The sequence below is a fragment of the Gopherus evgoodei genome, chromosome 4 (genome assembly GCF_007399415.2).
Source record: "Gopherus evgoodei ecotype Sinaloan lineage chromosome 4, rGopEvg1_v1.p, whole genome shotgun sequence".
Lineage (NCBI taxonomy): Eukaryota > Metazoa > Chordata > Testudines > Testudinidae > Gopherus > Gopherus evgoodei.
Genome location: NC_044325.1, coordinates 152,620,965 through 152,631,998, shown reverse-complemented (window position 1 = coordinate 152,631,998; position 11,034 = coordinate 152,620,965). Strand labels below are relative to the sequence as shown.

Below are 11,034 nucleotides of genomic sequence, written 5' to 3'. Positions count from 1 at the left end.
GAGAGGCCATGGTCTTTACAGAGTCCCTAACAGTTTTCGCAGGGCTCAAGGTGTTAATCCTGGCAAATCCCAGCCCTGGCTCTTTCATCCTGCTACCCCTCCAAATTTCTCCTCGAGTTGCAGCTGGATGCAGGCTCTTCCCTCACCATCCTAACTCCTTGTGTAGCTTTGCTGGACCTGTTGCACAGCTGGCATGTTTCCCCCAGAGGTGGCAGCATTTCAGAGCCAAGTGGGATGATCCAGGCCTCCTCAGGTGGAGGAAGCTAGATCAGGGCAAGGGGTTATTAGATTTTAGTGGGTGTATTCTGGTAATAAAGGAGAGGGATGGCAAAATATGAGCCTCAACACAAGTGCGTCAACATGAGGAGTTACAGAGTTATAATTATACTGGTGTATTTTATGCCAGTTTAATTCTAGGTGTAGACAAGCCCTTAGCGAGAGAAATTTTAAAGGTGACAGGTGAACAGGAGTAAGTCAGCCTTGCCCCACCCGCACAGCAGCTTTCTGCCATGCACTAACTGGCTATAGTGCTATTGGCTAAAGATACATCAGAGCAGACCCATTGTTCAGCCAGTCCTGTGTCTGACAGCGGCCAGCACTACACGCTTGGTTGGAACATGCAGGAAACCTCGCAGTGGACAATTATGGGAAAATCTATCCCTAGCAAAAGTTTCTGCCTAATCCTGTCAACCAGTTGTTGGTTTGTGCCCTGAAACAGATTCCTCATATATACATTATATATTAGTTCAGCTGGTATAACTCTGGAGGTTCTCATTATCTACGTTTCTAGCTGATCCTTTTTCAAAATTCCATGAGTTCCAAATCTCAATGCTATCTCGTGGAAATCAGCTCCATAGGTTTATATAAATTTGCCTTAGTAGTTTGTTCCAGTGGTTAATCACTCGCATCTTTAAAAATGTGGTACTTATTGCTAATTCAAACTTAGCTTGTTTCAGCTTGCAGTCATCGGTGGTGGCTCTGCCTTTTTCCACTAGATTAAACAGCTCTTTTGGCCCTGGGATTTTCTCTCCATAAAGGCATTTAAATTCTAATCAAATCACCCCTCGATCTTCTTTTTGAGCTCTCTAAGTCCCTTGCTGCAAGGCATTTTGTCTAGTCTTGTTATCATTTTTGTGGCTCTTCTCTGTACCCTCTCTCCAGTGTTTCAAAATGCTTTTAAAAATGTGAAAAGACGAACTGCACACAGTATTATAGCCTCAGTCTCACCAAAGGTGTACACAGGTACTTATTACTCCTCTGAGTATACATCCAAGAATCACATTAGCCCTTTTCGCCACAGGATCACAGCGGGAGCTCATGTTCGGATGTCTGTCCACTGTGAGTCCGAAGTCCATTTCAGTGGGCATGTCTACACTACAAACTTAAGTTGACTTAATTACTGCGGGGGTTGGAGGTTGAATTAATTAAGTCGGTTAGATGTGTCCAGACTACTTTTGTTGTGTTGGTGAAGTCCATCCGCACTGGCAGTGCTTGTATCGATGCAGGAGCAGTGCACCATGGTTAGCTATCCCACAGTGCAAGCAGCTGCCAGGAGTGTTGGGAATTGTTTGTGATGCCTCATGGGACCAAAAACTTGTCAAAAAGGGGAATGGGAACATGGCTTTGACCTCCCATGATGCAGTTTGCTCCCTCCCTCCCTTCTTGCCCTAATATCAACTGCAAGCAACTCATGATTTCTTGCACCTTTTTTTGAAAACCTGGCTTAGTCGTGCATATGCTTGGCCAAGAAGCAAGAAACAAGTCCTGGTTGCTGCTGGCAGTCACGCAGCAGCTAAGCATGGTGAAGCACCCTTTCAGGGTCGGGAAACAAGCACTGATAGGTGGCTGCAGAACTTTTGAATGTGGAAGGCCACTTTCCAGGAATATTGTGCAGAGCTTTCCCCAGCCCTGAAGCGCAGCAACACTAAAATGACTTTGATAGTGGAGAAGTGAGTGGTGACGGCTCTGGGGAAACTTGCAATGCTGGACTGCTACTGGTCAGTGGGGAATCAATTTTGGATTAGTAAATCCACTGTGGAGGCTGTTGTGATCGAAGTGTGCAGGGCCATTAATCAACTTCTGCTGAGAAGGGTAGTGACTGTGGGAAATGTGCAAGATATAGTGGATGGTTTTGCCACGATGGGGTTCCCTAACTGCGGTGGGGCAATAGATGGCATGCATATCCCTATCTTGGCACCAGGCTATCTTCCAAAAGAGTACATAAACCAAAAGGGATACTTTTCTATGGTGTTGCAAGCTCTGGTGGCTCACAGGGGGTGTTTCACTGACATCAACATGGGATAGTCAGGAAAGGTGCATGAGCACGTATCTTTAGGAACACAGGTCTGTTCAGAAAGCTACAAGCAGAGATTTTCTTTCCCAAATGCAAAATAACCATTGATGACATTGAAATGCCAATAGTGATTCTGGGAGACCCCCAGCCTACACCTTGTTCCCATGGTTCATGAAGCTGTACACCAGACATCTTGACAGAATTAAGGAAAGGTTCAACAATAGGCTGAGCAAGTGCAGAATGGCGTGGAAAGTGCCTTTGGAAGTTTAAAGGGTTGCTGGCGTGGTTTGCTTACTAGATTAAACCTCAGTAAAAGCAATATCCTCATTTTGTTATTGCTGCCTGCTGTGTGCTCCATAATATCTGTGAGGCAAAGGGAGAGAAGCTTCCGCAGGAATGGGGCATGGAGGCGGATAGGCTGGCAGCTAATTTTGAGCAGCCAGATACCAGGGTAATAAAAGAGCCTAGCAAGGACCTCTGTGTCTCTGGGAGGCTTTGAAAACCCATTTCGGTAATGAGCCCCAGTAATGTGCACAGCTTATCTGCAGTGTGCCTTCCCATACCATCATCTCTGTGGCATCAGTTTCCCTGTACCTCCCCTTCCTGCCCCCTACACCCTATGCTTGCAATAAATGAAGAGTATTTCATTATCAAAACACAGACTTTAATTACACAAACTTAAAGAAACTGAAAGACCAGGGAAATAATTTAACCTTGGGTAAATGGTGGGATAAAATTGGTAGGAGAGAAACCAAGTCAGCTTGTTGCGGTAAGCACAGAGGTCTTCAAATGACCAGCTTTTGTTCTTAGTACCCTCCCTCGGTGTTGAATGGAAGGGATACTGCACCTTCTACCCACCCCCCCCCACCTGCCTCCTGGAATGTTTTGGGGAGGGGGATTGGGAATAGCGCAATGTTTGCAGGCTGTTCTGCAGAGGTTGCAGAGGGAGTCTAGCCTCAAGCTGTTTTTCTTGAAGCTCAACCAGACAACTCAACATGTCTGATTAGTCCTTCATGGCATGCTTATGCTCCTGGGCTGCTCTCCTGCCCTCCGTGTCCAGTTTTTCAGACAATGAAATCCTCCAGACTCTTAGCTCCATGTCTACTGTCACAGAGGCGTTCATTATCTCATTGAACAGGTCATCACATGTTCTCTTTTTCCATCTTCTAATCTGTGAGAGCCTATACACCAGTGCGGAGGCTGTGCTGAAGGCCAAGCTTTCTACTGTCATTCATTCAAAGCACAAGGCAACCACTGTTAGTGCATACCCAGTGTCTAGTATAAAGTTGCTATTTAAGAATCACTCCCCTTATTACACTGATGTGCAAACCAGAACATAATCAGTATCCCTAGCTATTCAGTGAACCGGTTTGCTGTTCCTGCCAAGGTATGATCCAGGGGCATGAGCAACAGGCCTTGTGCTGCAACTTGTGGGCAACATGGACAGTGCTTGGATACCAGGGACAGCATTAACCCTCCCAAAGACTGGTCTTTGTCCGAGGCAGCTCTAGGGGAGGGGTGTGGGACAGCCAGGAGAACACAGGACCCCCTTCCCTTAATGCTGCTGGTAACGGGCACCCTGGACTTGCAGATTCTGAGGTCAATGCCATTCCCTTCCACCCAAACCACCATTATGTTAGGGAACCTGTGGTTGAGGGACCCGGAAACCTGTGGTTGAGGGACCCATGGGTGTGGGATCACATGCTTTATTGTTTGCAGTGTGAGCACTTGTAATGAAAACTTCCACCATCTCCCCTAGGTGGCCCTATGTGATATCAGTCTTGTGAGGGTAACAGATACTGCAAGATTCTGGGTACAGACCTGGTCCTTGAGCTGCAATGCTATGTAACACAATGATGCCAGCAGAATTAATACTGCAGTGGCATGGGAAAGTGTCCTACTGTTGTGGAAGAAATAAGGCAGCCCTCCTCAGAAGCCTTCTGCAAAGGACTGCAGAGTACTTCCATGAAAGTTTCCTGGAGATCTCCAGGGAGGATTCCTGGGCCATCCCTGTGCACATAAACAGTCTTTTGCGGGGGGCACCCCTCTGCGTAGCTGGAGCAGCCTCTGGGAAGCAGAAACCCACCGTACCTCACTTTTTCTTCATATTAAACATAAAATATAAGACCACGTAACCCCTACAAGTTGATTGAAATTGCATATTCACCAGAGGTGCCTTCCCTGGCATCACGCTTAGCCATGATTCTGTCCTGCGACCAGCTGGACTGCTCTGGGGTTAAAAATAGCTCCTGGCTCTTGGGAGAATGGATCCCCCACTCGCCTGTCTCCCATTCTCCTCCTCTGCCTCATCCAAAACTTCAGGCCCCTCCTCATTGTTGCCTGAGATGGCGTGGGACTCTGACTCCTGAAAGGTAACCATGCTGTGTTTGGAAGTAATGGTAGGGTCGCTGCCGAGTATCACACGCATCTCCTTGTAGAAGCAGCATGTCTGGTGCATAACCAGAATGACTGTTCACCTCCCTTGTCTTCTGGTATGCTTGCTGAAGTTCTTTGATTTTCATGCAGCACTGCTGCGTGTCCCTGGTGTATCCCTTCTCCTCCATGCGATCTTTTCGTAGATGTCTACGTTTCTTCAGCTGGATCAGAGCTGTATCTGCACCAGGGCCGGCTCCAGTGTTTTTGCTGCTCCAGTGGTTTTGCGGCGGGAAAAAAAAAAGCTGCGATCTGTGGCACTTCAGTGACAGCTCTACCGCTGCTGCTTTATTCTTCGGTGGCAATTCGGCAGCAGGTCCTTCCCTCCAAGAAGGACTGGGATCCGCCACCAAAGAGCTGGACATGCCGCCCCTTTCTGTTGGCCGCCCCAAGCACCTGCTTGGTGTGCTGGTGCCTGGAGTCGGCATACAGTGGGCGCATACAGTATTAGGTTGAGCAAAGGCGGTTTCTGTTGACCTAAGTTTGTAGTGTAGACCAGGTCAGAGTCACTGCTTTCTAGGAGTACGTCTATAGTATGAAATTAATTTGAACTTATTTTATTCGAATTTTCAGAAGCGATTTTATACATTTGGTGTTGTGTGTCCCCACTAAAGTGTGTGAATTCAGTGGAGTGCGTCCACCGTACTGAGGCTAGCATTGAATGTTGGAGTGGTGCATTGTGGTAGCTATCCCACAGTTCTCGCAGTCTCTGCCGCCCATTGGAATTGTGGGTTCAGCTCCCAGTGCATGATGGGGCAAAAACATTCTCGTGGGTGTTTCTGGATGTGTGCCGTCACTCACTCCTCCCTCTGTGAAAGCTATGACAGATGCCATATTACCAGCAGACAGTGCAGCACGGTGCACCGCCTGTCTCCTGGTACTGTGAATCCACCTTGCATGTCCTCTTGTCTTTCTATCTATACTTTCATCTAACCATTTCCTGCCTTTTTCGGCTACCATGAACAGAGCCGCACAGCTTCCGCTGCTTTTTCCATGTTGTCTGTCCTGGGCTCCCATGGAAGCTATAGAAGGCAACAAGTCCCTGCCGTTTTTCAGCCATCGTGAACAGAACCACACAGCTTCCGCCACAAACTCCTGCTCATGTTTCTGCTGAAAACTCTGCTCTCTCGCTCTTGCAGCTCTAATGAGCTTCCTGACTTTGTGAAAGCTACAGAAGACAACCATTTACCACCTTTTATTGGCCTTCTTGAACCAAACAGCTCATTTCGCACCCTTTTTCCAGGATTACCCGTGCAGGCACCATAGCACAGCAAGCATGGAGCCCACTCAGATCTCCGCTGCAGTTTTGACCATTGTAAATCCCTCATGCATTGTCCAGCAGTATGTGCAGTTCCTGCAAAACCGAGCGAGGATGCGACCACAACACAATTACTATATTGATGAAGACATGGGCACAGACATTCCTAGAAGCACGGCATGTGGCGATTGGGAGATCAAGGGGGCATTGGGCCTGGTTCATGCCATGGAAAACCGATTTTGGGCCCAGGAAACAAGCATAGACTGGTGAAAGTGCATAGTGTTGCAGGTCTGGGATGATTCCCAGTGACTGTGAAACTTTTGTATGCATAGGGCCACTTTCATGGAACTTTGTGACTTGCTGTTCCCTGCCCTGATGCGCAAAAACACCAAAATGAGAGAAGCTCTCACAGTTGAGAAGCGAGAGGCCATAGCACTATGGAAGCTTGCAACGCCCAACAGCTACCAGTAAGTCGGGAATCAGTCTGGAGTGGGCAAATCTACTGTGGGGACTGCAGTGCTGCAAGTAGCCAAAGCAATCATTGAGCAGCTGCTATCAAGGGTAGTGACTTTGGGAAATGAACAGACCATTGTGGATGGCTTTATTGCACTGGGGTTCCCTAACTGCGGTGGGGCGATAGACGGAACGCATATCCCTATCTTGGCCTCAGAACACTGAGGCGGCCAGTACATAAACCACAAGGGGTACTTTTCTGTGGTGCTGCAAGCACTGGTGGATCACAAGGGACATTACACTGACATCAACACAGGATGGCTGGGAAAGGTGCATGACGCTCGCATCTTTATGAACTCTGGTCTGTTTGAACAGATGCAGGAAGGGACTTACTTCCCAGACCAGAAAATTACTGTTGGGGATGTTGAAATGCCTATAGTTATCCTCAGGGACCCAGCCTACGCTTTAATGCCATGGCTCATGAAGTCATACACAGGCACCGTGGACAGTAGTAAGGAGCAGTTCAACTATAGGCTGAGCCAGTGCAGAATGATGGTAGAATGTGCCTTTGGATGTTTGAAAGCGCGCTGGCGCAGTTTACTGACTCAGTTAGATCTCAGCAAAACCAATATTACAATTGTAATTGCTGCTTGTTGGGTGCTCCACAATCTCTGTGAGAGTAAGGGGGAGACATTTATGGCAGGTTGGGAGGTCGAGGCAATTCGCCTGGTGGCCAGTTTCGCACAGCCAGACAACAGGGCGATTAGAAGAGTGCAACAGGGCACGATGAACATCAGAGAAGCTTTGAAAGCCAGTTTGATGACTGGCCAGGCTATGGTGTGACAGTTGTGTTTGTTTCTCTTGAAGTTACCTGCCCCCTATATATATGAAAGGAAATAAAGTCTAAATTGTTTAAAAGCTGTTCTTTATTATTTGTTGCACAACACATTGAGAGAAATCAGAAGGCAGAGTGGGGGAGGGGAGGGGTTGGGTTAGGGGTGGTGGAGGAGGAGGGAAGGACAAGTCGAGAAACCAAATCAGAAGTTTGTATATGCCAGTTTTCTGCTGCTTGGGCGATCCTCTGGGGTTGAGTGTGTGGGTCCCCGTAGCCTCCTCACTCATGTTCTTGGGTCTCTGGGTGAGGAGGCTATGGAACTTAGGGAGGAGGGAGGGCGGTTATACAGGGGCTGCAGCGTCAGTCTGTGGTCTTACTGCCTTTCCCACATTAGATCCACCATACAGCAGAGCATGTCAGTTTGCTCCCCCATGAGCTTGACCATAGCGTCCTGCCTGCTCTCATCGTGCACGTCCCTCCTCTCTTTGTGTTCCTGTAATGCTTTATGGGACTCCGCAGTTGTTTGCCTCCATGCATTCAGCTGGGCCCTATCAGTGCGGAAGGACTGCATGAGCTCAGTGAACACGTCTTCCTGAGTTCGTTTTTTCTGCCTTCTAATCTGGACCAGCCTCTGGGAATAGGGGGAGGCTATTGGCTCCAGCATTAAGCATAGTTCTTGGCTAGGGGGAGAAACGGATTCCCCACTTGCCGCCTGTGCACTGTCCTCCTTCTCCTCCTCCTCCTCTTCGTCCTCCAATGACTCTTCCTCCTCACTCCGTGCAACTCTCCCCTTGCAGGTGTCCACAGACAGTGGTGGGGTAGTGGTGGCGTCACCCCCCACAATCGCATGGAGCTCACGGGAGAAGCAGAATGTATGGGGCTGTGACCCAGAGTGCCTGTTTGCCTCCTTGGCTTTTTGGTATGCTTGCCTGAGCTCCTTGATTTTTGTATGACACTCCTCTGGGTCCCTGGAGTAGCCTCTTTCCGTCATGGCCCTGGAGACTTTAGCGTACATATTTGCGTTCCTTTTTTTGGAACGTAGTTTTACCATAACAGACTCGTCTCCCCAACGTGCGATGAGATCCAGTACCTCCCATTCGGACCATGCTGGAGCTCGTCTGTGAACCCGGGACTGCGTGATCTCTTGTGATGGTGGACTCTGCATGGTCACCTGTGATGGTGACCAAACAGGAAATGAAATTGAAAAGTTCCTGGGGCTTTTCCTGCCTACCTGGCTACTGCATCGCAGTTGAGAGTGTTGTCCAGAATGACCACAAGGGAGCATTCTGGGATAGCTCCCGGAGGCCAATAACATTGAATTGCATCCACAATACCTTTAACCCAGGATTGCTATCTCAATTTAAGTTCTACTCCATTTGCTGAGGTGCAGTACAGAAATCAATTTAAAGAGCCCTTTAAATCGAAAAAGCCAGTTTGATCATGAGGACGGAATCATTTTTTTTCGAATTAACTCGGCTAATTTCAAAATAACAGACTAGTATAGACCAGGCCTTAGTTTGTATCCACAAAAACAATGAGGAGTCAGGCGGCACCTTGAAGACTAACAGATTTATTTGAGCATAAGTTTTCGTGAGTAAGAAACCCACTTCTACATCTGAAGAAGTAGGTTATTTACCCATGAAAGCTTATGCTCAACTAAATCTGTTAGTCTTTAAGGTGCCACCGGACTTCTTGTTGTTTTTACAAAAGGCCTTGTCCATACATACAAGGTGTAGTGCTTTTACAATACTAGTATATTTTAAGTGGTACAGCACACACACACACACACCTGCCCCCGCAGATGTAATTATTTTGTTACAAAAGTGCTTATTCTTATATAGGAAAGAAGTACCAGTACAGTTATACCAGTATAAGGAAGCTATATACTGGTATAACTGTCTCCATATTAGCAGATAACTATATTGCTAAGAAATCACGCTACCAACCAAAATAGGTGTAAAAGTACAATATGTGTGTGTAGACCAGGCTTACAGTCCTGTCTACACTAGAAAACATTTACAGAAACTAGTAAATCCTCCTACAGTGCTTTTGCCACTATAGCTCAGACTAATTTCCCACATGAAATAAGCTATCTCAAACCAAATGGCAGTTAACCATGGTGTTCAATGAAATAATTGCAAACTTTAAAACCATCACAACACAAAAAATGAAAAGCAAAGACTCAATCCTTCTAAATTCAATGTAAGCTTTTTTTTTAAAAAAAAAAGCCTGTAAAAAAACAATATATAGAACTAAAAAGAGAAAAGGTATGAATAAACTGATCCATTTAGGCCATAAAGAACATTAACCTCACAAAATTATTTTTCATTTCTGCCGCTGACCAGGCAACTAGGGCAACTACCCTTATAACTGACATATTGAGATTGTCTCCACCAGAGAGCCTTGGCCAGTGAGCCTGTGAGTGGAGACACAGCGCACACCAACAAGAGGAGTTTTTTTGCAAGCGTCTACCCCATCTCCTCAAATAACACTAGCTACACTCTCAGAAGCACTGTTCTGTTGGGGGTGGGGGTGCCATCTCATCTATGTTGGCTGGGTGTGTGTGATTTTTTCCCCTCACTCCTAGCCAATATAGCTATGCTGGCAAAACTTTGCAGTGTAGACTAAGGCATCAGCACTACACATCAAATATTTGGCCCAACTTATGAAACCCTGCACTCAACTTGATGGCTTTTCTCTGTTTGTCTGTAATAGCTTTTGAACACCACATCTGATTAATTCGACAATTTCTGGGAATGTTCTAGGCCTTGATACACTTTGGTGAAAATCAGAAAAGTAGAAAGAGGAATATGGGGGATACATGGAGACCCTGGCATATGCTTAGCAGCCCCATTAACTTTAAAAAACTCTGAACTTGTCTATAGATCAAAGAACCAGTTAATGGCCGCCATTAACCACTTCCGGCATAACAACACCCCCATTAGCATGTGCCAATGGAGTTTAAATGTTAACACTCTGAATGACTTATCATCCAGACAAAGGAAAAGAAAGAATGGTGGGGCAGAATTAGAAGGCATGGAGGGCACACAGAGCCCTGGACATGCAGGGGACAATGGGGGACCCTGGTATGGGGAACAGAGGCACACAGATCCCCTGGCATATGGCAGAGGTGGAAGTGAGGTGTCACACTGGGCCCCTGATGTTGGGAAAGGTTTATAGGGAGTCCCTGAAATGGAGTGGGATGGGAGGGACCTCAAGAGGTTATCTAATCCCATTTTTCGCAACCTTTTTTCATTTAAAGACACCTTTGGGGATTTCTAATAATGGTGCAGACCTTTTGGAAATCTATTGTCTCTACATATAGTTGATTTCTGTTTTCAGTCTAAGTCTTTTGGGGAACCCCTTAAACATAGTCTGTGGATCCCCAGGAGTCACAGACCACAAGTGGAGAACCACTGATCGAATCCATCCCCCATGCTGAGGCAGGACCAAGTAAACTTAGACCGTTCCTGACTGGGGTTTGTGCAACCTGTTCTTTAAAACCTCCAGTGATGGGGATTCTGCAACTTCTGTAGGTAACCTGTTTTAGGCCTTAACTATCCTTATAACTGGAAAGTTTTTTCTAATATCAAATCTAATTCTCTCTTGTAGATTAAGCCAATTGCTGCTTCTCCTGTTTTCAGTAGACATGGAGAACAATTGATCACCATCCTCTTTACAGGAGCCTTTAACATATTTGAAGACTATTATCAAGTCCACCCTCGGTTTCTTTTCCCAAGACTAAACGTTCCAGATTTTTTA

The 11,034-nt window shown here is 46.7% G+C and overlaps 1 protein-coding gene across 1 annotated transcript in view; it reads left to right on the top strand.

The window, feature by feature from the left end:
* LOC115651399 (zinc finger protein 501-like) overlaps nucleotides 1–11,034 on the top strand; it is an 86,453-nt gene that overhangs the window by 41,992 nt on the left and 33,427 nt on the right. The gene's annotated exons all lie outside the window — the stretch shown is intronic.